The sequence below is a fragment of the Manis javanica genome, chromosome 16 (genome assembly GCF_040802235.1).
Source record: "Manis javanica isolate MJ-LG chromosome 16, MJ_LKY, whole genome shotgun sequence".
Taxonomy (NCBI): Eukaryota; Metazoa; Chordata; class Mammalia; order Pholidota; family Manidae; genus Manis; species Manis javanica.
The window spans coordinates 47642038-47669874 of NC_133171.1; the positions used below are offsets into that span (position 1 = coordinate 47642038).

At 40.4% G+C, this 27837-nt stretch overlaps 1 pseudogene; it reads left to right on the forward strand.

Moving 5' to 3' along the window:
- LOC108408876 (ankyrin repeat domain-containing protein 66-like) overlaps positions 1–27837 on the forward strand; it is a 154218-nt pseudogene that overhangs the window by 658 nt on the left and 125723 nt on the right.

A 27837-nucleotide genomic window follows, 5' to 3' on the forward strand; every position in this document is an offset into this window, starting at 1 on the left:
AGGAGCGGCCCACGGGAGAAGCGGGGTGCGTGTCGGGGGAGGGTGGGGTGGGGCGATTATGTCAGTTCAACCCAGAGGGTGTGTCTATATTAAAAAAGATTTTGTCGTGAGTCTCATTACACAGACGGAGAAGAGGAAGCGCGTGTGGAGTGAGAGAGGGAAGACATGAAGTTAATCGCAAAATTCTTTTAGGTTTGTAAATTGTCCTGCCTGTCCGTTTTCAAGTCGGGATTTTCCCTCTGATCATTTTCAATTCCGCCCCACCGTAATGTATTCTAGAGGTTGTTAGGGCTATGGCAATATACAACACAAATTATTCTTAACTACTTAAGTATACTTAAGAAAAAGGGAAAAAGTCTTAAATATTCTCTCTCCCCCAAAAGTTCTTGAACTTTGGCTTCACTTAAAATAGAATGGTGTGATTGATCGCCTGTTGTTTATTTTCTGAGGTTTTTCTCTCCTAAACTAAATAAATGTGTAGAATATAAATCCAGATCTACTACCAAACACATTCAGTCTTGATACCATAACGTGAAACTAAATTTGTTAGAAAATTCTTGGAGCTCTATCTATGACAGATGCTTTGCTTATTTGTTTTTATTTTGCTGATTGAAAGTGTATTATGTTGGGGTAGTTGGGTTTGTAGGTCTTTTTCTTTTTTAATTTTTTTATTTTGGTATCGTTAATGTAAAATTACTTAAACAACATTGTGGTTACTAGACTCCCCCAATTACCAAGTCCCCCCTACATACCCCATTACAGTCACTGTCCATCAGTGTAGAAAGATGCTATAGAATTATTACTTCTCTTCTCTGTATATACTGTCTTTCCTGTGACCCCCTCCACCTCCCACCTGCTACATTATGTGTGCTAATCTTAATGCCCCTTTTTCCCCCTTCTGCCTCCCTTCCCACCCATCCTCCCCAGTCCCTTTCCCATTGGTAGCTGTTCGTCCATTCTTGGGTCCTGTGAGTCTGCTGCTGTTTTGTTCCTTCTGTTTTTTGTTTTTGTTTTTTGGTATCATTAATCTGCAATTACATGAGGAACATTATGTTTACTAGGCTCCCCCCTTCACCAAGTCCCCCCCACAAACCCCCATTACAGTCACGGTCCATCAGCGTAGTAAGATGCTTTAGAGTCACTCCTTGTCTTCTCTGTGTTGCACAGCCCTCCCCGTGTCTCCCCCCAACCATTATACATGCTAATCGTAATGCCCCCTTTCTTCCCCCTCCCCTTATCCCTCCCTTCCCACCTATCCTCTCCAGTCCCTTTCCCTTTGGTAACTGTTAGTCAATTCTTAGGTTCTGTGATTCTGCTGTTTTGTTCCTTCAGTTTTTTCTTTGTTCTTATACTCCACATATGAGTGAAATCATTTGGTACTTGTCTTTCTCCACCTGGCTTATTTCACTGAGCATAAATGCCCTCTAGCTCCATCCATGTTGTTGCAAATGGTAGGATTTGTTTTCTTCTTATGGGTGAATAATATTCCATTGTGTATATGTACCACATCTTCTTTATCCATTCATCTACTGATGGACACTTAGGATGCTTCCATTTCTTGGCTATTGTAAATAGTGCTGCGATAAACTAGGGGTGCATCTGTCTTTTTTAAACTGGGCTGCTGCATTCTTAGGGTAAATTCCTGGAAATGGGATTCCTGGGTCAAATGGTATTTCTATTTTGAGCTTTTTGAGGGACCTCCATACTGCTTTTCACAATGGTTGAACTAATTTACATTCCCACCAGCAGTGTAGGAGGGTTCCCCCTTTCTCCACAACCTCACCAACATTTCTTGTTGTTTGTCTTTTGGATGGTGGCGATCCTTACTGGTGTGAGGTGATATCTCATTGTGGTTTTAATTTGCATTTATCTGATGACTAGCGATGTGGAGCATCTTTTCATGTGTCTGTTGGCCATCTGAATTTCTTCTTTGGAGAACTGTCTGTTCAGCTCCTCTGCCCATTTTTTAATTGGATTATTCGCTTTTTGTTTGTTGAGGTGCGTGAGCTCTTTATATATTTTGGATGTCAACCCTTTATCAGATCTGTCATTTATGAATATATTCTCCCATTCTATAGGATACCTTTTTGTTCTGTTATGGTATCCTTTTCTGTACAGAAGCTTTTCAGCTTGATATAGGCCCACTTGTTCATTTTTGCTTTTTTTTCCCTTTTCCAGGGAGATATGTTCATGAAGAAGTTGCTCATGTTTATGTCCAAGAGATTTTTGCCTATGTTTTTTTCTAAGAATTTTATGGTTTCTTTACTTACATTCAGGTCTTTGATCCATTTCGAGTTTACTTTAGTGTATGGGGTTAGACAATGATCCAGTTTCATTCTCTTACATGTAGCTGTCCAGTTTTGCCACCACCAGCTGTTGAAGAGGATGTCATTTTCCACTGTATATGCATGGTTCCTTTATCATTTATTAATTGACCATATATGCTTGGGTTAATATCTGGACTCTCTCTTCTGTTCCACTGGTCTATGTGTCTGTTCTAGTGCCAGTACCAAATTGTCTTGATTACTGTGGCTTTGTAGTAGAGCTTGAAGTTGGGAAGCAAGATCCCCCCTGCTTTATTCTTCCTTCTCAGGATTGCTTTGGCTATTTGGGGTCTTTTGTGCTTCCATATGAATTTTAGAACTATTTGCTGTAGTTCATTGAAGGATGCTGTTGGTATTTTTATAGGAATTGCATTGAATCTGTGGATTGCTTTAGGCAAGATGGCCATTTTGACAATATTAATTCTTCCTATCCATGAGCATGGGTGTGTTTCCATTTATTGGTATCTTCTTTAATTTGTCTCATGATTGTCTTGTAGTTTTCAGTGTATAGGTCGTTCACTTCCTTGGTTAGGTTTATTCCTAGGTATTTTATTCTTCTTGATGCAATTGTGAATGGAATTGTTTTCCTGATTTCTCTTTCTGCTAGTTCATTGTTAGTGTATAGGAATGCAACAGATTTCTGTGTATTAGTTTTGTATCCTGCAACTTTGCTGAATTCAGATATTCTAGTAGTTTTCGAGTGGATTCTTTAGAGTAATTTATGTACAATATCATGTCATCTGCAAAGAGTGACAGTTTGACTTCTTCCTTACCAATCTGGATGCCTTTTAGCCTTTTATTTGTATTGTCTGATTGCCATGGCTAGGACCTCCAGTCCTATGTTGTATAACAAGTGGAGAGAGTAGGCATTCCTGCCTTGTTCCTGATCTTAGGTGAAAAACCTTTTAGCTTCTCACTGTTAAGTATGATGTTGCGTGTGGGTTTGTCATATATAACCTTTATTATGTTGAGGTACTTGTTTTCTGTACCCATTTTATGAGAGTTTTTATCATGAATGGATTTTGAATTTTGTCGAATGCTTTTTCAGCATCTATGGAGATGATCATGATGTGATTTTTGTCCTTCTTTTTGTTGATGTGGTGGATGATGTTGATGGATTTTTTGAATGTTGTACCATCCTTACATCCCTGAGATGAATCCCACTTGGTCATGGTGTATGGCTCCTCTCGATGTATTTTTGAATTCAGTTTGCTAGTATTTTGTTGAGTATTTTTGCATCTATGTTCATCAGGGATATTGGTCTGTAGTTTTCTTTTTTTGTGGTGTCTTTGCCTCGTTTTGGTATTAGAGTGAGTTTGGAAATATTCCCTCCTCTTCTATTTTTTGGAGAACTTTAAGGAGAATGCATATTATGTCTTCTCTGAATGTCTGATAAAATTCAGCAGTGAATTCATCTGGTCCAGGGATTTTGTTCTTGAGTACATTTTTTTTGATTACCGCTTCAATTTCATTGCTGGTAATTGGTCTGTTTAGATTTTCTGTTTCTTCCTTGGTCATTCTTGGAAGGTTGTATTTTTCTAGCACGTTGTCCATTTCTTCTAGGTTATCCAGTTTGTTAGCATGTAGATTTTCATCATATTCTCTAATAATTCTTTGAATTTCTGTGGTGTCCTTCATGATTTTTCCTTTCTCATTTCTGATTCTGTTTATGTGTATAGGTTCTCTTTTTCTCCTAGTAAGTCTGGCTAGAGGTTTATCTATTTTGTTTATTTTCTCAAAGAACTAGCTCTTGGTTTCATTGATTCCTTTTTCTATTGTTTTATTCTTCTCAATTTTATTTATTTCTTCTCTGATCTTTATTATGTCCCTCCTTCTGCTGACTTTGGACCTCATTTGTTCTTCTTTTTCCAGTTTCAATAATTGTGAATTTAGACTATTCATTTGGGATTTTTCTTCCTTCTTTAAATAGGCCTGGATTGTTATATACTTTCCTTTTAGAACTGCTTTCGCTGCGTCCCAGAGAAGTTGGGGCATTGTGCTGTTGTTATCATTTGTCTCCATATATTGCTTGATCTCTGTTTTAATTTGGTCATTTATCCATTGATTATTTAGGAGCATGTTGTTAAACCTCCATTTGTTTGTGAGCCTTTTTGTTTTCTTTGTACAATTTATTTTTAGTTTTATACCTTTGTGGTCTGAGAAGTTGGTTGGTAGGATTTCAGTCTTTTTTAATTTACTGAGGCTTTTTTTGTGGCCTAGTATGTGGTCTATTCTGGACAGTGTTCCATGTGCACTTGAGAAGACTGTGTATCCTGCTGCTTTTGGGTGTAGAGTTCTGTAGATGTCTGCTAAGTCCATCTGTTTTAGTGTGTTGTTCAGTGCCTCTGTGTCCCTACTTATTTTCTGTCTGGTGGATCTGTCCTTTGGAGTGAGTGGTATGTTGAAGTCTTCTATAATGAATGCACTGCATTCTATTTCCTCCTTTAGTTCTGTTAGTATTTGTTTCAAATATGTTGGTGCTCCTATGTTGGGTGCATATATATTTATAATGGTTATATCCTCTTGTTGGACTGAGCCCTTTATCATTATATAATGTCCTTCTTTATCTCTTGTTACTTTCTTTGTTTTGAAGTCTGTTTTGTCTGATGCAAGTACCGCAACACCTGCTTTTTTCTCCTTGTTGTTTGCATGAAATATCTTTTTCTATCCCTTCACTTCTAGTCTGTATGTCTTGGCATTTGAGGTGAGTCTCTTGAAAGCACCTTATAGATGGGTCTTGCTTTTTTATCTGTTTCTGTTACTCTGTGTCTTTTGATTGGTGCATTCAGTCCATTTACATTTAGGGTGATTATCAATAGGTATGTACTTATTGCCATTGCAGGCTTTGGATTCGTGGTTAGCAAAGGTTCAAGGGTAGGTTCTTTACTATCTAACTGTCTAACTTAACTCTCTTCTTAAGCTATTATAAACACAGTCTGATGATTCTTTATTTCTCTCCCTTCTTATTCTTCCTCCTCCATTCTTTATATGTTAGGTGTTTTATTCTGTACTCTTTTGTGTTTCATTTGAATGCTTTTGTGGATAGTTGATTTTATTTTTGCCTTTAGTTAATTTTTGGTTGGTCTGCTTTCTTTGCTGTGATTTAATTTTCTCTGGTGACATCTATTTAGCCTTAGGAGTGCTTCCATCTAAAGCATTCCCTTTAAAATACCCTGTAGAGGTGGTCTGTGGGAGGTAAATTCCCTCAGCTTTTGCTTATCTGGAAATTGTTTAATCCCTCCTTCAAATTTAAATGATAATCTTCCTGGATACAGTATTCTTGGTTCAAGGCCCTTCTGTTTCATTGCATTAAATATATCATGCCATTCTCTTCTGGCCTGTAGGGTTTCTGTTGAGAAGTCTGATGATAGCCTGATGGGTTTTCCTTTGTAGGTGACCTTTTTTCTCTTTCTGGCTGCCTTCAATACCCTGTCCTTGTCTTTGATCTTTGCCATTGTAATTATTATATGTCTTGGTGTTGTCCTCTTTGGGTCTCTTGTGCTGGGAGATCTGTGGGCTTCCATAGCATGAGAGACTATTTCCTTCCTGAGCTTGAGGAAGTTTTCAGCAACTATTTCTTCAAAGACAGTTTCTATTCTATCCCTTTTTCTCTCTTCTTCTTCTCGTACCCCTATAATGCGAATATTGTTCTGTTTGGATTGTCACACAGTTCTCTTAATATTCTTTCATTCCTAGAGATCATTTTATCTCTCTGTGCGTCAGCTTCTCTGTATTCCTACTCTCTGATTTCTATTGCATTAACAGTCTCTTGCACCTCATCCAGTCTACTCTTTAGTCCTTCCATTGCTTGTTTCATTTCTGTTATTATTTCCCTCTGGACTTCATCTGTTAACTCTTGCATATTTCTCTGCAGCTCCATCAGAATGGTTATGACTTATTTTGAATTCTTTTTCAGGAAGATTGGTTATATCTGTCTCACCAGGCCCTCTCTCTGGTGTTTGAGTGATTTTGGACTGGACTAGGTTCTTCGGTCTTTTTATGGTGATGGAAGTGATCGCTGGCAAGTGGTGCGTGTGTCAGTTGGGAGAGCAAAGTCCCTTCCTGCTTGCTGCTCACTTTGTCCTTCTCCACTGCCTATGCCATTTAACTGCACACAGGCAGCAGTCTCTGGGTCAATACCCTGAGCTACCATGACAGGGGATGTGCCTTTTGTACCCTGCACTGGCTTCCTCTGCTTGTGCTGGGCAGCTGCACATAGGCAGCAGCCTCTGGGTCTGGCCTAATTAGCTGTGCACTGGGAGAAACCTCTGTGTGGTTGCTGTGGGCAGGGCTGCTCCCTGGCTGGTCCACAGCAATGGCGGGTCAGCTGGTTTGCTTGCAGTTCTGGCAGATAGGAATGAATGGCAGGCTGCTTATCACTGTGAGGGGCTTCGGAGCTGCATTGCCACCTGGGGCCTCAGGGTGCCTGAAGTTCCTTAAAATTCCCAGCCTGCTGGGCTGAGTGTGCCAAGATGATTTTGTCCAACTGTTAAGCCCTTGTCCCTTTAAGACTTTCAAAGTGCCAGCTTTTCTTTTTTCCCAGGGGAGCCGCCTGTGGGGACCTGCTCACAGTCTCAGTCTCTGATTTTACTTTTCTGTTTCTTTAATATCCAATACACCATACAGTGTGTGTCTGTGCTCCCGGTGCAGTTACTAGGGCTGGTTATTTAGCAGTCCTGTGCTTCCACTCCCTCTCCACTCTGATTCTTTTCCTCCCACCTATGAGCTGGGGTGGGTGGAGTGCTTGGGTTCCAGCGGGTCGTGGCTTTGTAGCTTACCCTTTTTTGCGAGATGCTGAGTTCTTGCAGATGTAGATGTAGCTTGGCTGTTGTACTTTATCTTCTGGTCTCTCTTTTAGGAATACTTGTATTTGCTGTATTTTCAATATATATATGGTTTCGGGAGGAGATTTCCGCTGCCCTACGCATGCCGCTATCTTGAGAAAAAAAATGAAGATGTGTGTTTTAATAAGAGAAAGTATCAGGAATGGAAATTTGTTTTGTTGAGGGTAAAAGAAAGTAATTATTCTAAAGTACAGGTGTTTATTTAAGGAGGATGAACTCTAAATATAAAAAAAATATTGTAGAAACTTTGTGGAAGAATTAGAAAACTTTTTGCAATTTTTCAACATTAACAGCAAATTAGAATTTTGTTTTCAGTGAAAAGGACAAGTTTTCTTAAACTGTTAGTCTGTGCTTAATGTTGAAAAATTATAGAAAGTTTTCTAATTGTTTTATCAAAGCAGTTTCTCATGCTTAAAGTCTCAATGAATTGTCTAAGTAATTACAAAAATGAGATCTCAATATTAAAAGGACTAAAAGCTAAACTTTGCTAACAACTGTGTAACCTTCTGTATCTGCCTTTGAAGTATTTTGTTGTTATTCTAGTTAAATGGATAAGTATTGCTTCATGGCAACCTATAATCTTATTTAAGGAAGTGCCAAAGAGAGTTTCTTTTGACAACTTCCCAAAATCAAATTCGAAAAGGTGCTTTTACCTCTAGTTAACTCTGATATTTTCTAGAGGGCCCCTGGAACACATCAGAGGAATTTTTTCTCCTCTTCAGGGAAAATATTTGGCTAATTTGGCTTATTTAACTGATATATATTTACCTGGAAAGCACTGTCAAAGGGAATGATGCTAAACTTTGTTACTGAATGTTTTGTGTTACAGAAATATCCAAATTTTCTTATGTCAACTGTCTTATAGTAAGCTCTCATCAGATCTTTCACCATTGTCATTTATAAGTATTTTGCCATTTATACTAACTGTTTTATTACCCCTAAACTAGTAAAGAACTAGATTTCAGAAGAACAGGTATTGTTTACATAGGATTAAGTAAACTAAGGAAAATAATTTTGTGGTTTTTGTTTCAAATGTTGCTGATAAGTTTTAATAAAAGCTTTTTACTGACAACAAATGTATGTTCATATATGACTTGATTATTTTTCCTGTAATTCCTGATATGTGATCAAGAACAGAACAAACAAGACCAAAACAGTTTCTTAACATGTATTTGCTAGGTAAATATGAAGGGTGCCCTCTCAGCACCTCTCTTGTGCTCTTAAGTCTCGAGTCACCTGGCTGGTCCTTTCAGATCTTTGATATCTCATCGTGTCTCCTCTGTGGGTCAGAAGCAGGGAGGGACTGATACTTTTTCCTACATTAACTGAGATGTTCATGTGGTTATTTTCCTTCATTTTGTTCATGTGCCATATTACATTAATCAATTACCATATGTTCAGCCATCCTTGCATTCCTGAATAAATCCCACTTGCTCATGGAATATAATCCTTTAAATATACTGTTGAATTCTGTATGCTAGTATTTTTTGAGGCTTTTGCATCAGTGTTCATAAGAGATATTGGGGTATAGTTTTTTGTAATGTTTTTGTCTAGCTATGGCATTAAGTGTTGTGCTGGCCTCAGAATGAGTTAGGAAGAGTTCCTTCTTTACTTTTTTTTGGAAAAATTTGAGAAGGGTTGGTATTAGCTTCCATTTAAATGTTTTAAATGTTTGGTGGCATTTACCAGTGAAGCAGTCAGATCCAGAACTTTTCTTTATAGGGAGATTTTTATTGAGATATAGTTGACATATAACATTGTATTAGTTTTAGATGTGCAACATAATGATGACACACATATATATATGTATATAGTGTGTAGATATATATACATGTACATATTTTTTATTGTATTCATTATGTAAATTTATATAGTATCTTTATATATGTAAATCACTGCTTTAATAAGTCAATTAACATCTGTCACCACACAGCTACAGTTTTTTTTGTTGATGCGAATTTTTAAGATTTACTTTCTTTGTGACTTTCAAATGTATAATACAATATTGTTAACTATAGTCACTATGCTGTAGATGACCCCTCAGGACTTATTTATAAATAACTGGAAATTATACCTATTGCACACCTTCACCCATTTCATTGCCCCCTCCATCCTTGTCCCAGGCAACCACCAACCTGTTCTCTGTATCTGTGAGTTCTGCTTTTTGTTTTTTGTTTTGATTCCACATATAAGTATGCTGGTTCACAGCTCTTTGGGATCTTCTCAGGTATAATCTGAAAATGGTCCCATACTTGGAGGGCAGGGAAAGACCTACAAAGACGCAGGCCATTCCAGAATGATAGGTAGCAAAGTTAATAAGCAAAGGAATTTACAGATGAGGCTTGTCTTGGGCAGCCCAAAATGAGTAGATCTCCATACCCACCCACCAAATCTTAAAGTTTACATAGAATCTGTAACTGGATTCAGTCATGTATACAGTCCAGATGGTATCAAACCCGCATTGCTATCTCAAGGTTATAGCCTCAGGCAGCTTCTAGGAGCAGAGAAGGCAGGCAGAGCCCACATTTTAAGGACAGGGCAGGGGTGAGGAGCCTCCAGTTGCCTGGGTCGCAGGTCAATTGGTGGTCATGTCTTCTTGATAATTTCCTTCTATCCTCCATCCCTTGTGATTGGCTCTTATAATCTCATATGCTCCCTCCCCTCCCCTGCCCCTTGCATTGTGCCCTGAGTGGTCAGCAAGGGGTTTCACCAGCACAGAGGGGGCTCCTTTGACAGCTGTCTGGCTGTAATGGAGAAATATGCTGCAGTAACAGCACGGGTGTGTGCAAGAAAAAAACCCAGATCAGGACAATGACTCCCAAAATCAGCTACAGTTTTTTCCACCAGGAGCCACATAATCCAAACTACTGATCTATTAAATCCCTTAGACTGGGTGTTGGATCACTTAGGGCATTCAACTGTGTCCTCAGTAAATGTCCTAAATAGAGACGATATAGTAGACTCATCAGGTATACACAACATTCTGCTTGGATAATGGCACAGGTGTCTCCTTGTGAAGCCCTAATAATATGTAAATCCATCCCATTTTGGAGGACAGCTTATCTCTTAGGGACACATCAGTGTTCAGTAAGGACAGGCTTTGTTGGCCCTCCCTTAAGGCTTGTTGAATAAATTTCATAAGAGCTTTTATATATGCTATAAATCCTCCAGGCCAATGTGTGGAGCAAAGAGGCTGAATGATCATACCAGTGAAAGATAGACTGTGCTCATTTAGCTTAAAAGAGAGGGACTTGGGCAACTGTGATTACACTGGGGTTGATTCTCCCTATGCCCAGGGAAAACCCAGGGTACAGCAGCCCAACCACCTGGTGGAGGCCATGGGCAAAGATCTGTGCCACATAACCATGGGTCCCATTTGGGGCTACCTAGTATATACCTGGGCAGTGCAATCAGCCCCAAACCAGTTGCCATCCCTTAATGTGACAGAATGACTGCCTAGGTTCAGCAATATCCATCCCAGATTCTTGGTACAATTGTGCTGGTTTTGTTTAGAGTGATTTTTTTCTTTTTCAACACCCAACATAAGGGTGACCTGGGGCTCAAATGTCCATAACCTGGGGTAAGCCACATAAACTCATCCCACATCTGGGCATAGCCACCAGTAGTCCTGATGGTGATATTTTAGGGCCTTTGTGTTCAGTGAGTTGATGGGCTCTGTCTGGAGTTTTAGTGACAGGAGGAGTATCCATGCCCAGTGTTATGGATGGTGTGTGTACCCCAGGCCATGTTTCTGGATCAGTATTGGTGATGTCACATGATTGAGGAGTACTAGTTTTAGCTTGTTCCTTCTTATTTATTTGTTTGTTTGTTTGTTTTTTGGTATCATTAATATACAGTTTGTAACAAGCTGCTTGCACGGGTGAAAAGGGAATGAACAAAAAACACAGACAACACAGACAGACAATGGCTGTAGCCCCAATGTGGTGCAGTTCCTTTATTTTTCTACTGCCTTTCTCGGACCTCAGCCAAGTGCTATACTCATCTTTCCCTTCTAAGTGGGGTCAGGCCAGAACACCTTGTTGATTTTCTTAGAATCTGCCCAGTAAGCAAGGGCGGTGCTTTCACACATCCTCAGGGTCTCCCTGTTTTCAGCGTGAGGTGTCCTGGCTCGTTTTTGAGGGCAAGATATGCTTTCGTGGGCAGATAACGTCCAAGGCCTGCACCTGTTGTTCTCAAGCTGGTGCTTCCCCATGCTGCATTCAGACATGGGGGCAGGTGCTTTCCCATTCTGCGTTCAGACACGTGAGAAGACAAAGGCTGTCCCTGTCATCTCCTCCTTTCCTTAAATATTGCATGGCTGAGATTGAACATGTCAAAAGACAGACATAAGTTGAGCGTTTTGGTTCACGGTTTGTTTTCTTTGGTTTCACCAGCAGTAGACTAGGAGACAGAAATATATTAGTAAGAACAAAGTTCCCTAGCTAAGCATAGCGGAAGCAAAAGCACCTTTAATCTGTGATACGGGGTTAAGGTCCGAGAGCCCTTGAGCTATTCCTTTAAAAATATCTTCTCCACTTAATTTGGGAAGGTCTCAGGTAAAGGTATTGATTATTTGGGTTTCAAGTTCTCGTATTCTCGCGGATGTGTTTTGTGCCCCCAAAGAAGATCTTTTATCTTAGCCCATTCTGATGACGTATTATATGGGATTGGGGTCACACAGAACTGAGTGGAATTCCAATCACATCTCAGTAAGGACTGCGTAGTAAGTACACGAATCTGGTCTCCAAGCCAGGAGACTGTTTGTTTAAGATTTTGAATATCAGTTTCCAATTGAATATCAATATCATGTTGCTGCCGTAAGTTGGAATTATAATGCCAATTTTGCACAAAATCTGCTGTTTGGAGACTTTCTTGTAGAGCTACTCCTACTACTGCTGCTGTAGAAGTGATAGCTGTTAAGTCCTAAAACTACAGTTATAAGCATTCCCACAAAGCGCTTTGTTCTATGAGTGAGGTTAGTGACTAATTGGTATAATTGTGTTATTCCAGCAGACTGGCTCCAAGGGCGGGTGAGATTCAGCTGGAGCCAGAGTTCTGTCCGTGCGCGAAGCAATAAAGGCTCTGTGAACTAGAATTTAAAGTTAGAGAAGCATTAATGCAAGTAAAAAGCTGACACTCCACGGTGCAATTTAAAGATCCATTCTCTGGGTGCCAGTTCACAGAGCCCTTTAGAAGGAGAAAAGGGAATCGTACGTATGCCTGAATATTTTTAATGGTGTTAGTATGTAAAGGTACTTTAATGGAGTTATTCTCATAACATAGTTAGTCTCCTAGTCTACTGCTGGTGAAACCGAAGAAAACAAACTGTTTCCTCTCCACGTCTTACTAGGTTCAAGGGCTGCAAGCAGTTTCCAAATATGTCCTTGAACCATCACCGATCCATTCAAATGAGGCAGAGGGGGAGTCAGCCCTGCCTCATGCCAAATAATAGTTTCATTAGCCTGGCCAGAGATGCCATGATTTTCTTTATGCCACTTGAGAGGTATTTGGAAACATTTTGTTGTAAAATCACCATGACTCCAATCAATAATGGAGAAAGATTGATTATTTGCTTCTGTACTGGATATTAATATTTTGGGGTTATGCCCTCTACATCGGATCCATGTAAAATGACAAATCTCAGCATTTATTTCAGGAATCGGGCACAGAGAGACAAGTGTAGGGGGGTGTTTCTCTGTGGTACTATTTCCTACTTTAAAGCTTTTTACAGATAACAAAAAGGTGCTCATGGTGAGATAAGAATGATTATATCTGAGACCCCAGGCTTCATGTGACGTTTGAAGACAATGAGATCCCTTTCCAATGCAGAGGGGGATACCCTCTGCCCCTAAGGGGAAAGAACAAGAATTGTTATTTCCTTCAGCGGGTTTCCCCTCTTCATTGGGATGTGCAGTCAGAAGAGGGTCAAAAAGTCCTGGCATCCATTGTGTTTCATTTATATACACTAAAACCTCAGGGTCTCCCCATGAGACAGCCTGGAAAAGAGGGGGGTTTGGGATATAGGCCCAGTATACATGGTCTGCGCCTACCTGACATGTGACAATGGCCATCATCGCCAAAAAGAGGGACAAAGGTGTCCACATTTGGCCTGCTTATCGAACAATGCATTGCCTTCTTGGGTGAGCTTCTTTAACTGCCCCCAGGTGGGGACTGAAACCTGTCTAGTTCCCCTAGTATGGATCTGAGCCCTGACATTGAGGTCTTGGAATTCTTGTAGAAAATCTTCATCCCTACTATGTTTGGTCATGGCTCAATTTCAGGCGTTTGCTAGGTAGCCACTCACACTGTTTTCCTATGGAAACATAAGCATAACCACATCCCCAATGTAAAACATGTCCAGGGAGCCATTGTCCTTCCAGAGTCCTGTAAAAGACAGGTTGGTAAACAGAAGAATGAGTAGTTGAGCGAGTAAAATGTGTTTCTGCTGCCAAACCTTTAGGGAGCGCGTCCCAGTGATCAAAAAATTGAGAGTACATAAAACTTTGTATATAAGCGTCCATGGGGTCATGGTAATAAGGGAATCTCCTGTATCTCCCCCCTGGTGTTTATGTAAATAATCTTTAAATGTTGTGTTAGCATGTTCGATAATGGCTTGACCTTGACTATTAAAGGGGATGCCAGTAATATGTTGAATATGATAATGTTGTAGGAAAGTGGATAACTTTTTAGAGGTGTATGCAGGGGCATTATCAGTCTTCAAAGTTCAGGGGAGACCCATAACAGCAAAGCAGGATAACAAATGCTGAAAGACGGTATCAGCTTTTTCAGAAGATGAAGGGGTCGCCCACTGAAAATGAGAAAAAGTGTCAATGGTGTGGTGAACGTAGCACAGCTTCCCAAAGGGAGGGAATTGAAAAACATCCATTTGCCAGATATGGTTCCCTTAAAGACCACAGGGATTACATCCTGTTGGGAGAGAAAGGGTGTTAAGGGATTGACAAATAGAACAAGAGCGGAAGGTATCACAGGCCTGTTGGAATGTGATATGGAACCGAGAACGTAGACCACGGGCATTAGTATGATGCAGGGCATGTTCTGTTGCTGCTTGGATAGTACCTATTAGGAGAGAATCAATTTTAGCATTTCCATAACTAAGAGGAAGAGAAGAATGTGAACAAACATGAGTGATGAAAAAAGGTGAAAGGCAATGGAGAATAAGTGACTGGACAGCACATAAGAGTGACAGGAAGGAAGGAAGTAGGCTGTAAAGAAAATGAAGGGGGCAAGTGTGTAAAAGGCAACAGGGACACAGTATAAACAGCATATTGAGAGTCACTGACAATATTAAAAGGGCAGGGAAAATCTTGAAGAGCTAAGAAAATAGCAAACAATTCGCTCTGTTGTACGGAGGCATATGGAGAGAGAACAATTTTCTGTTTATTCTCTGACCAATATTCAGCTTTTGCAGAACTGGAGGCATCAGTGAAAAGCGTAGGGCCTGTTACTGGGATTGAAGCAATGATGGTGAGAGGCACCATTGGGTGAATCTTTAAAAAGAAAAATAGTTTGTTAGGAAGATAATGATTGTCAAATGTACCTTGAAAATCACAGGCGATCTGGCAATTGAGGTGGAACTCAAGACACTGAGAAATTTCTGAGAAGGATAAATTAGAAATAATTTGGGAAGGATCAACACCTTGAAGTTGATGACACTGATAACGACCTTTAAGAATTAAGCAAGCCATTTTATCAGGATATGTCACCAGCCGTTTGTTTTGTTTGTTAGGTCAAAAAAATCCACTCTAACAGACCGTGAGGTTGGCCTAGCGCAGCAGAAGGTGAGTGAAGAGTATGGAAAATGTATAATGAGAGAGGATACAAGGGGTCTAGGTGTGAAAGAAAGGCTTCTGAAACACGTTGTTCAACAGATTGGAGTTCTTGTTCAGCCAAAGGGGATAAGGAGCAAGGGCTATCCAGCTCTGGAGCGCCCTCTAGAGTGTGAAATAGATGCTGCAAGGCATAGGTAGGGATACCTAAGGAGGGACGGGAGTGAGATCCCCCCCACTTTATTCTTTCTTCTCAGGATTGCTTTAGCTATTCGGGGTCTTTGGTGTTTCCATATGAATTTTTGAAATATTTCTTCCAGTTCCTTGAAGAATGCTGTTGGTAATTTGATAGGGATTGCATCGAATCTGTATATTGCTTTGGGCAGGATGGCCATTTTGACGATATTAATTCTTCCTAGCCAAGAGCATGGGATGACTTTCCATTTGTTAGTGACCTCTTTAGTTTCTCTTAAGAGTGTCTTATAGTTTTCAGGGTATAGGTCTTTTACTTCCTTAGTTAGGTTTATTCCTAGGTATTTTGTTCTTTTTGATGCTATTGTGAATGGAATTGTCTTCCTGACTTCTCTTTCTATTAGTTTATTGTTAGTGTATAGGAAAGCCACAGATTTCTGTGTGTTAATTTTGTATCCTACAACTTTGCTGAATTCCAATATTAGCTGTAGTAGTTTCGGAGTAGAGTCTTTAGGGTTTTTTATGTACAATATCATGTCATCTGCAAATAGTGACAGTTTAACTTCTTCTTTACCAATCTGGATTCCTTGTATTTCTTTGTTTTGTCTAATTGCTGTGGCTAGGACCTCCAGTACTATGTTGAATAACAGTGGGGATAGTGGGCATCCCTGTCTTGTTCCCTATCACAGAGGAAAAGCTTTCAGCTTTTTGCTGTTCAGTATGATATTGGCTGTGGGTTTATCATATATGGCCTTTATTATGTTGAGGTACTTGCCCTCTATGCCCATTTTGTTGAGAGTTTTTATCATGAATGGATGTTGAATTTTATCGAATGCTTTTTCAGCATCTATGGAGATGATCATGTGGTTTTTGTCTTTCTTTTTGTTGATGTGGTGGATAATGTTGATGGATTTTCGAATGTTGTACCATCCTTGCATCCCTGGGATGAATCCCACTTGGTCATGGTGTACGATCCTTTTGATGTATTTTTGAATTCAGTTTACTAATATTTTGTTGAGTATTTTTGCATCTACGTTCATCAGGGATATTGGTCTGTAGTTTTCTTTTTTGGTGGGGTCTTTGCCTGGTTTTGGTATTAGGGTGATGTTGGCTTCATAGAATGAGTTTGGGAGTATTCCCTCCTCTTCTATTTTTTGGAAAACTTTAAGGAGAGTGGGTATTATGTCTTCTCTGTATGTCTGATAAAATTCCGAGGTAAATCCATCTGGCCCGGGGGTTTTGTTCTTTGGTAGTTTTTTGATTACCGCTTCAATTTTGTTGTTGGTAATTGGTCTGTTTACATTTTCTGTTTCTTTCTGGGTCAGTCTTGGAAGGTTGTATTTTTCTAGGAAGTTGTCCATTTCTCCTAGGTTTCCCAGCTTGTTAGCATATAGGTTTTCATAGTACTCTCTAATAATTCTTTGTATTTCTGTGGGGTCCGTCGTGATTTTTCCTTTCTCATTTCTGATTCTGTTGATTTATGTTGACTCTCTTTTCCTCTTAATAAGTCTGGCTAGAGGCTTATCTATTTTGTTGATTTTCTCGAAGAACCAGCTCTTGGTTTCATTGATTTTTGCTATTGTTTTATTCTTCTCAATTTTATTTATTTCTTCTCTGATCTTTATTATGTCCCTCCTTCTGCTGACCTTAGGCCTCATTTGTTCTTCTTTTTCCAATTTCAATAATTGTGACATTAGACCATTCATTTGGGATTGTTCTTCCTTCTTTAAATATGCCTGGATTGCTATATACTTTCCTCTTAAGACTGCTTTTGCTGTATCCCACAGTAGTTGGGGCTTTGTGTTGTTGTTGTCATTTGTTTCCATATATTGCTGATCTCCATTTTGATTTGGTCATTGATCCATTGATTATTTAGGAGCATGTTGTTAAGCCTCCATGTGTTTGTGAGCCATTTTGCTTTCTTTGTACAGTTTATTTCTAGTTTCATGCCTTTGTGGTCTGTAAAGTTGGTTGGTAGGATTTCAATCTTTTGGGATTTACTGAGGCTGTTTTTGTGGCCTAGTATGTGGTCTATTCTGGAGAATGTTCCATGTGCACTTGAGAAGCATGTGTATCCTGTTGCTTTTGGATGTAGAGTTCTGTAGACGTCTATTAGGTCCATCTGTTCTAGTGTGTTGTTCAGTGCCTCTGTGTCCTTACTTATTTTCTGTCTGGTGGATCTGTCCTTTGGAGTGAGTGGTGTGTTGAAGTCTCCCAGAATGAATGCATTGCATTCTATTTCCTCCTTTAGTTCTGTTAGTATTTGTTTCACATATGTTGGTGCTCCTGTATTGGGTGCATATATATTTATAATGGTTATATCCTCTTGTTGGACTGAGCCCTTTATCATTATGTAATGTCCTTCTTTATCTTTTGTTACTTTCTTTATTTTGAAGTCTGTTTTGTCTGATACTAGTATTGCAACACCTGCTTTTTTCTCTCTGTTGTTTGCATGAAATATCTTTTTCCATCCCTTGACTTTAAGTCTGTGCATGTCTTTGGGTTTGAGTTGAGTCTCTTGTAAGCAGTATATGGATGGATCTTGTTTTTTTATCCATTCTATTACTCTGTGTCTTTTGATTGGTGCATTCAGTCCATTTACATTTAGGGTGATTATTGAAAGGTATGTTCTTATTGCCATTGCAGGCTTTAAGTTTGTGGTTACCAAAGGTTCAGGGTTAGCTTCTTTACTATCTTACTGTCTAACTTAACTCACTTATTGAACTATTATAAACACGGTCTGATGATTCTTCATTTCTCTCCCTTCTTATTCCTCCTCCTCTTTTCTTCATATGTTGGCTGTTTTGTTCTGTGCTCTTTTTAGGAGTGCTCCCATCTAGAGCAGTCCTTGTAAGATGCCCTGTAGAGGTGGTTTGTGGGAGGCAAATTCCCTCAACTTTTGCTTGTCTGGGAGTTGTTTAATCCCTCCTTCATATTTAAATGATAATCGTGCTGGATACAATATTCTTGGTTTGAGGCCCTTCTGTCTCATTGCATTAAGTATATCATGCCATTCTCTTCTGGCCTGTAGGGTTTCTGTTGAGAAGTCTAATGATAGCCTGATGGGTTTTCCTTTGTAAGTGACCTTTTTTCTCTCTCTGGCTGCCTTTAATACTCTGTCCTTGTCTTTGATCTTTGCCATTTTAATTATTATGTGTCTTGGTGTTGTCCTCTTTGGGTCCTTTCTGTTGGGAGTTCTGTGTACCTCTGTGGTCTGAGAGGCTATTTCCTCCCCTAGTTTGGGGAAGTTTTCAGCAATTATTTCTTCAAAGACACTTTCTAGCCCTTTTTCTCTCTCTTCTTCTTCTGGTACCCCTATAATGCGGATATTGTTCCATTTCGATTGGTCACTCAGCTCTCTTACAATTCTTTCATTCCTGGAGATCCTTTTATCTCTCTCTGCATCAGCTTCTCTGCGCTCCTGTTCTCTGTTTTCTAGTTCATTAATGGTCTCTTGCATCTCGTCCATTCTGTTTTGAAGTCTTTCCAGAGCTTGTTTTATTTCTGTATTCTCCTTCCTTAGTTCTTGCATATTTCTCTGCAAGTCCATCAGCATGGTTATGACTTTTGTTTTGAATTCTTTTTCAGGAAGACTGGTTAAATCTATCTCCCCAGGTTCCTTCTCAGGGGAAGATGTAGCAGATGCCAAAGGTGTCTGGGTTAGTCTTGTCTGGATCAAATTTTTTTTGCCTTTTCATGTTGATAGGTGCAGTGGAGTGCTATTGACGCATCTATCAGCTTTCCACTTGGCTCCTGGCCTTTCTTTACTGGGAGAACTGCGACCCCTAGTGGCTTGTGTTGGGCAATTGCATGTAGACTGGGTCTTTGTATCTTGCCTGGCTGGTATGGAGGAAGCTCCCTTGCTGATGGTGTGGCCAGCCTCAGGCTGCTGCTCTGCTATGGCAGGGCCCCGGAGAGGGAATGGACGGGGGGCTGTTTGGCTGTTTACCTCCATGAGGGGTCTCAGAGCTGTTGCCCAGTGGGTTAGTGCGCCTGGAGTTCCCTGGAATTTCCAGCTGCTGGACTGTGACTTGGGATGTTTCCGTCCAGCTGTGGTGTCCCTGTCCCTTTAAGACTTTTAAAAAAGCACTCGCTTTTCTTTATCACAGGGGCATCAGCTTTGGGACCCTTTCAGAGGTCTTGCTGTCCTGTTTTCCTAGTTTCCAGCCCTCCACGCATGCACTGTGTCTGCGCTCTGGTGTGGATGCTAGGGCTGGGTGTTTAGCAGTCTTGGGCTCCCTCTCCCTCCCCGCTCCAACTCCTCTCCTCCCGCCAGGAGCAGGGGTGAGGGGCACTCGGTCCCGCTGGCCGGGGCTTGTATCTTACCCCTTTCACCAGGCGCTGGGTTCTCGCAGGTGTGGATATAGTCTGGCTGTTGTCCTGTGTCTTCTGGTCTCTCTTTTAGGATTAGTTGTATTTGTTGTATTTTCAAAAATATAAATGTTTTTGGGAGGAGATTCCCACTGTCCTACTCACGCCGCCTTCTTGGCTCCGCCCCTTGATAAAGTATAATTTTGAGCAGAACTAAGATCAGCAGCGCACTGCCGAGGGTGGCTGCCCAAAGATTGGACACTGTTAATTTGGAAAATTGCCCGTTTGGTGGGCCACCCCACTGCTGACAGGGAAGGGAGGTGATCCTGTATTGTTGTTCTGCAGGGCCCAGGACTGAGGGCCTGCCCCACCATTTCCTGGTGCGGGGAGAGGGTTGCTATCCATATCAGTGCTGAATCTACATGTCTGAGTCCAATGCCTCCCTCTTCCACAGCGTCTACAGAACCCTGAAGGCATCTTAGACGCTTTTTTGTGAGGAATTATATTTTTTGCTCTTGCAGTCTCTTTTTATATGTCCAGGTTTCCCACAATTAGACAAGTTGGTTTAGGAGTACCTTTCTAAATTGCGGCAGCAAGAACTTCAGCTTGATAAGCAACTCTGCCTATGCCAGCACAGGCTCTTAAAAATTCATCAACTGGAGCACTGCTAGCTTTTAATGGGTGAAGCGCTTTCTGACACTCCGGGTTCGCATTTTCAAACGCCAATACCTGAAGAAGCGTGTTAGCTGCAGGACTATCTCCTAAGCTGTGGAAAACAGCATCCTTTAAACAAGGTAAAAAATCAGTATATGGTTCCAAAGGACCTTGGGTGGTTTTTGTGAAAGAAGGGGCTGCGTTTCCTGAGATTTCAGTTTTCATCCATGATTTTTAACACTATGGACTTCACCTGGGTTAAGGCCAAATTACTAAGCCCAGCTTGAGCTTCCAAGGAGGCATGAGGCCCAATCCCGGTGAGTTCAGACTCCACTGGACCAGGAGGTTGCCGAGTTGCATTCCTCCTTGCTTGTGAGGTAGCTTCCTCATACCACCAACTTTTTAACTGTAACCATGTGACCCTTCCAAAACAGTTTTACAGATATTTTCCCAATCCAAGGGTAGCAGCAAATTTTCTGCAGAAACAGTGTTAAGTAGGCCTCATACAAAAGGAAATTGGGGGCCATAATTTTAGACAGCTTGTTTTAAATCTTTCAAGATCTTATCTGTTACTGGGAGATAACTTACCTCAAGTCCTCCTTGAGGGAATTGGGCGTTAGGAGGGATCGCTCGTCTAGTGATTGGGAAGACAGAAAAACTAGTGGATGTATGATGAGAGGCAGAAGGAGGGACAAAATCAGGAGGTGGCAGGAGATGTTCATCACAAGCACCAGGACCAGGACCCTTGGGAACGGTAAAGGAGCATACAGCCACCGGCAGCGTGGTGGAGGCGGAAGAAAAGTGGGAAAAGGAGAAAGTGGCAGAGCAGAGGGTGAAAGCTTGCGGGGAGTGGTAGCTACTGTCAATTTTTCTATAAACTCCATCAATATACAAGTGAGCTTCTGAATATCAGAATGAGAGGCAGAAGACACACTAGAACTATTGTCTTCCTGATCAGACTCACCCCCACCTTCATCAGGGGGAGGTGGCAAACTCAAAACCTGCAGAACATCTTCATATAGAGGACTACACCTATCAGAGACAGCAGAGCAAGCATCTCTCAGAGTCCGTTTCTAACACTTGCAAAGCTTGAGAAACAGAACTACAAAGGAACCACAAAGTAGCAGGCATCATGTCCCCCTGTTGATGAGGCTGGCGAAGAGTTTTGACAACCTTATGCCAGGCTTCATTATTTAGTTGCACCTCTGACTGAAAGCTAAACCAAAAGCAATTATTTCCGGACCCTGGCAAATAAATCTTTCAACAGCTTGTCTTTGGCAGTTATGCCAAGAGAATGCAGAAGTTCCTGTATGAGCTGTTGATACTCCCTCTCAAGGGAGGGAGAGTTCCCCATTAGTACTCCTTGTTTCTTCCAGAAGTTCAACTATCGCAGTGTCAGCTTACCCGACGTTGGCCCCCTTCTGGGTCCCAAGTCACCCCTGGCGTCCTATCTCCAATTTCTTCAGGGTTGTGGGGTTGTCCATGCCCCACGTTGGGCTCCAGATGTAGCAAGCCGCTCGCACAGGTGAAATGGGGGTGAACAGAAAACAGAGACAACACAGACAGACAATGGCTGTAGCCCTGATGTGGCTGCAGCTCCTTTATTTTTCTACTGCCCTTCTCGGACCTCAACCAAGTGCCATACTCATCTTTCCCTTCTCAGGGGGGACAGGCCAGAACACTTTGTTGATTTTCTTAGAATCTGCCCAGTAAGCAGAGGTGGTGCTTTCACACATCCTCAAGGTCTCCCTGTTTTCAGCGTGAGGCGTCCTGGCTCGTTTTCAAGGACAAGATATGCTTTCATGGGCAGATAACGTCCAAGGACTGCACCTGTTGTTCTCAAGCTGGTGCTTCCCCATGCTTCATTCAGACATGGGGTAAGGTGCTTTCCCATTCTGCCTACAAACATGTGAGAAGACAAAGGCCTTCCCTATCACACTTACATGAACAACATTGTGGTTACTAGATTCCCCCTATTATCAAGTCCCCACCACATACCCATTATAGTCACTGTTCATAAGCATAGTAAGATGCTGTAGAGTCACTGCTTGTCTTCTCTGTGATGTACAGCCCTCCCTGTGCCCCCTACTCTATTACGTGTGCTGATCGTAATACCCCTTATTCCCCCTTCTCCCTCCCTTCCCACCCATCCTCCCCAGTCCCTTTCCCTTTCGTAACTGTTAGTCCATTCTTGGATTCTGTGAGTCTGCTGCTGTTTTGTTCCTTTAGGTTTTTCTTTGTTCTTATACTCCACATATGAGTGAAATCATTTGATATTTGTCTTTCTCTGCCTGGCTTATTTCACTGAACATAATACCCTCTAGCTCCATCCATGTTGTTGCAAATGGTAGGATTGGTTTTCTTCTTATGGTTGAATAATATTCCATTGTGTATATATACCACATCTTCTTTATCCATTCATCTAGTGATGGACACTTAGGTTGCTTCTATTTCTTGGCTGTTGTTAAATAGTGCTGCGATAAACATAGGGGTGCATAGTCTTTTTCAAACTGGGCTGCATTCTTAGGGTAAATTCCTAGGAGTGGAATTCCTGGGTTAAGTGGTATTTCTATTTTGAGCTTTTTGAGGCACCTCCATACTGCTTTCCACAATGGTTGAACTAATTTACATTCCCACCAGCAGTGTTGGAGGGTTGCCCTTTCTCCACATCCTTGCCAACATTTGTTGTTGTTTATCTTTTGTATGTTGGCATCCTAACTGGTGTGAGGTGATAATCTTACTGTGGTTTTAATTTGCATTTCTCTGATGATTAGCAATGTGGAGCATCTTTTCATGTGCCTGTTGGCCATCTGAATTTCTTCTTTGGGGAAGTGTCTGTTCAGCTCCTCTGCCCATTTTTTAATTGGGATTTTGCTTTTTGTTTGTTGAGGTGCATGAGCTCTTTGTATATTGGTCTGTAATTTTCTTGTTTTGTGGTGTCTATGTCTGGTTTGGTATTAGAGTGATGCTGGCCTCATAGAATGAGCTTGGAAATATTCCCTCCTCTTCCACTTTTTGGAATACTTTAAGAGGGATAGGTATTACCTCTTCTTTAAACGTTTGGTAGAATTAAGTTGTGAATCTGTATACCTGGAATTTTGTTTTGGGATTTTTTTGCTTATCAGTTTGATTTTCTTGGTGGTAATTGGTCTGTTCGGATTTAATGTTTCTGCTTTTTTAAGGTTGTGCTTTTCTAAGAATTTGTGTATGTCTTCTAGGTTGTCCAATTTATTGGCATGTAATTTTTCATAGTATTCTCTAATAATTCTTTGTACTTCTGTGGCATCTGTTATGATTACTCCTTCATTTCTAATTTTGTTTATATGTGTACTCTCTCTTTTTTTTTTTTGATAAGTCTGGTTAGGGGTTTATCTATATTGTTTATTTTCTCAAAGAACCAGCTCCTGGTTTGTTTGTTTGTTTCTTCTATTTTTTTATTCTTCTCAATTTTATTTATTTCTGCTCTGATCTTTATTATGTACCTCCTATTACTAACTTTGGGTTTCATTTGTTCTTTTTCTAGTTTCTTTAATTGTGAGTTTAGACTGTTTATTTGGGATTGTTTCTTGAGGTAGACCAGTATTGCTATGTGCTTCCCTCTTAGAACTGCCTTCACAGCATCCCACAGATTTTAGGCTGTTGAATTTTTGTTTTCATTTGTCTCTATGTACTGCTTGATATCTGTTTTAATTTGTTCATTGATCCATTGATTATTCATAAGTATGTTTTTTAGACTCCATGTTTTTGTAGGCTTTTTATTTTCTTTGTGCAATTTATTTCTATACAATTGTGGTCTTAGAAGCTGCTTGATACAATTTCAGTCTTTTTGAATTATTGAGACTCTTTTTGTGGTCTATGTGATCTATTCTGGAGAACACTCCATGTACTCTTGGAAAAATGTGAATCCTGCTGCTTTTGGGTGGAAGATGTTCTGTAGATACCGTGTTCTGTAGATATCTGTTAAGTCCATCAGATCTAATCTATTATTCAGTGCCTCTGGTTCCTTATTTATTTTCTGTCTATTGATATGAGTGATGTGTTAAAGGCTCCTAAAATGAATGTGTTGTGATTTATTTCCCCCTTTTAATTCTGCTAGTATTTGTTATTACATATTGATGCATAGATATTTATAGTGGTTATATCCTCTTGTTGGGCTGACACATTTATCATTATGTAATGTCCTTCTTTGTCTCCTGTTACTTTCTTTGTTTTGAAATCTACTTTGTTGATACAAGTACTGCTACTCCTACCTTTTTTTCCTATTATTTGCATGGGATGTCTTTTTCTATCCTTTCACTTTTAATCTGTGTATGTCTTTGCGTCTGAAATGAGTCTCTTGTAGGCAGCATATAAATGGGTCTTGTTTTTTTTCATCCATTCTGGCACTCTTGTGTCTTTTTATTGGTATATTCAGTCCATTTACATTTTTTTTTTGCTCTTTTTTATTTTTTAAATTCATTTCATTATCATTAATCTACAATTACATGAAGAACATATGGTTACTAGACTCCCCCTTCACCAAGTCCCTCTCCACAAACCCCATTACAGTCACTGTCCATCAGAGTAGTAAGATGCTGTAGACTCACTACTAGTCTTCTCTGTGTTGCACATCCCTCCCTATGCCCCCCCCACATTATACATGCTAATCTTAAGGCCCCCTTTCTTTTTCCCTGCCCTTATCCCTCCCTTCCCACCCCTCCTGCCCAGTCCCTTTCCCTTTGGTAACTATTAGTCCATTCTTGAGTTTTGTGATTCTGCTGCTGTTTTGTACCTTCAGTTTTTCTTTGTTCTTATACTCCACATATGAGTGAAATCATTTGGTACTTGTCTTTCTCCGCCTGGCTTATTTCACTGAGCATAATACCCTCTAGCTCCATCCATGTTGTTGCAAATGGTAGGATTGGTTTTCTTCTTATGGCTGAATATTCCATTGTGTATATATACCACATCTTCTTTATCCATTCATCTAGTGATGGACACTTAGGTTGATTCCATTTCTTGGCTATTGTAAATAATGCTGCGATAAACATAGGGGTGTATATGTCTTTTTCACACTGGGCTGGTGCATTCTTAGGGTAAATTCCTAGAAGTGGAATTCCTGGGTCAAGTGGTATTTCTATTTTGAGCTTTTTGAGGAACCTCCATACTGCTTTCCACAATGGTTGAACTAATTTACATTCCCACCAGCAGTGTAGGAGGGTTCCCCTTTCTCCACAAAGTGGAATCAAAGGAAACCACCTCCATTATCTGCTACAATTTTCTACTTTCAAAGTACCTTACTAATTTTACTAGCAATTAGTTTGAGCTATATATTTTCATACAATGTTCTTCATTAATCTGCTCATGTTCTCCAAAGTAATTTAATATTCCAGTTATTAAATCAGTCCTCATAAATAAGACAAAGTATGATTCTCATTTGTAGAGCACACAGTGCTATGGTCCCTGAGGACACAGGGAGAAACTGCCAGCTGAGAACCAGGAGGGAGCCTTCCCCAGAACACCACCACGCTGACACCCTGATGTTTGTGCTCCCAGTTCATGTGTTGAAACTCTAACCCCTAACGGTGATGGTATTAGGAAGAGGTGCTTTGGGGAGGTGCTTAGGTCTTGATGGTGGAGCCCCCATGAGTGGGATTAGTGCCCATAAAATAGAGGCTCCAGAGAAGTCCCCAGCCCTTCTACCATTGAGGACACAGGGAGAAAGTGCCAGCTGAGAACCAGGAGAGAGCCTTCATGAGAACACCACCACGCTGACACCCTTTGAAGCCAAAGCCAGTTCCAGACCTAGGGGGAAAGCCCTTCCTCCCCATGCCAGTGCTGGCATACACCCCTGAAAAAAAATCATGCTCTTCTTACCTGGAGAGACTCTGCCTCGGGCCATGGAGGAATCCAGCCTGATTAGATTCACTAACAGAATCAACACCCAAGGAACCCACCCAGAACCCATTCTGGAAGGAAAAAAAATAAGACAGTAAAATGGTTAGCTTCTTCAGAATGGGGCTTGTTAACTCAGTCAAAATATATTCATTAAGAATTAAAATACCTTTCTATCCTCCCCAGGACTGGAAAGTCCTCACACTGATAACCAATCAAGATAGAAGAGTTTTGTATCATTAGTTGCTGGGTAGAATACTTTCACAGAGTTGTATTATGCCACTCAAGAACTGTCTACCTGGAGAATCACTGACAGTAGTTTAGCTATGTGGGAAATGAGCTGAGAGCAAAAGAATAGAAAACCTCTCCATAGTGTGTGGTCCTAGAAGAACTAGACAGATTGTTTATTCTTTTTCCAGCTATCTGTCCTCATCTAGCAATGTCCCTGGCTGTTCTAACCAATAGTTCTCCTTTCCTATGGGGGAGCTGACATTGCCAACAGAGAATGTGTGAAAAAGAAGAAAGTAGATAGCACTCTAATCATACACCTCAAAAGGAGTTAGTGAAGGGACCATCAGAGAAGAAACAGAGACTGAAAATAACCTGGAGAGTATGATTTCCTGTCAACCGAGAGAAAGCCACCAAAAAACATGGAGAGAGGATTCTTAAAATAATAAAGTGCTGCAAAAACATTCAAGAGGCTGAAATATAAGAAAGTTTTATTGTGTTTTAAAATTAGTGGGCACCAATAACCTTCAATGGGACATAGAACATTAAAGGTAGAAGCTGTATTTCAAAAAAGTAGAGTGAATTAGAAATGAAGGCAGCAGATGTAAACAGTCCATCAAGAATTTTGGAAATGAAAACAAGGGAAAAGATGAGACTGTCATTTGAGAGAAAAGCACCACTAAGGGAAAGTCACTTTTAAGATATGAAAGACCTTAACAAGTTTCTGAGTCAAGCAGAAGACATGTAGATAGAAGAAATAAAAGATAAAAAAGAAGAAAAGATAAATTACCCACAAAATGCTTACTGGAATCCAAAGAATGAGAGATTATCAAACTCGGCAATAAAAAGAAACACTTCTTCAGATACAAGAATGAGAACAGGGACATTTGGAGTGAGAAAGGGGGATGAGGACGTTCCAGTTATATGGCTTCAGTGGACTCACTTTTAGGACAAGGCAAGAACTTCTGCTAAAAAGGAGCTGAAGAAAATATATTTGACAACTATGGAGACAATTTTCCTTTTTCACCAGAGTGGTAAGTGCATTATTTATTTAGCATAGAGCCATCCACACCCAATATTATGGGCATGCAATCATGAGACCAACATGTTCTTTGTCCTCAAGAAATGTATCACCTACGTGGAGTGACAGGGATACCAAGCACTGTAAAGTCAGGACAGGCAATTAATGTTTGGACACACAAGATAAGAGAATTATGACTTAGTATAGAAAGATTTTGTGATAAAGTGGGTGTTTTACACGAGTGGCCTAACAAGCAGAGAATTTGAGAAATAGGAATACTAAGTACAAGTGGACAACAGAAAGGAGATAAACAGTAAAACAAAAGTTTATCTGGAATCACTTAAAAATTTAAGCTTATCCACAATAAGTAAATATTTGCATTCCATTGAATAAAGAGGTGAACAGAATTTTTTCTGGTTCTTCACTTCCCTAAGAGAAAACATACTTTGCTTGGTATGTTTTACCAATATGCTGAGAGGCACTCAGTGAAGCTCTACCCATAAGTAGTAATATCAGATTGTAAATCAAAGGCTTACTCTATGAATAGCTGGTCAACTCCCTAATAGCCCAATAGAGGGTTTTATGGCAAGCCTCTCTGAAGC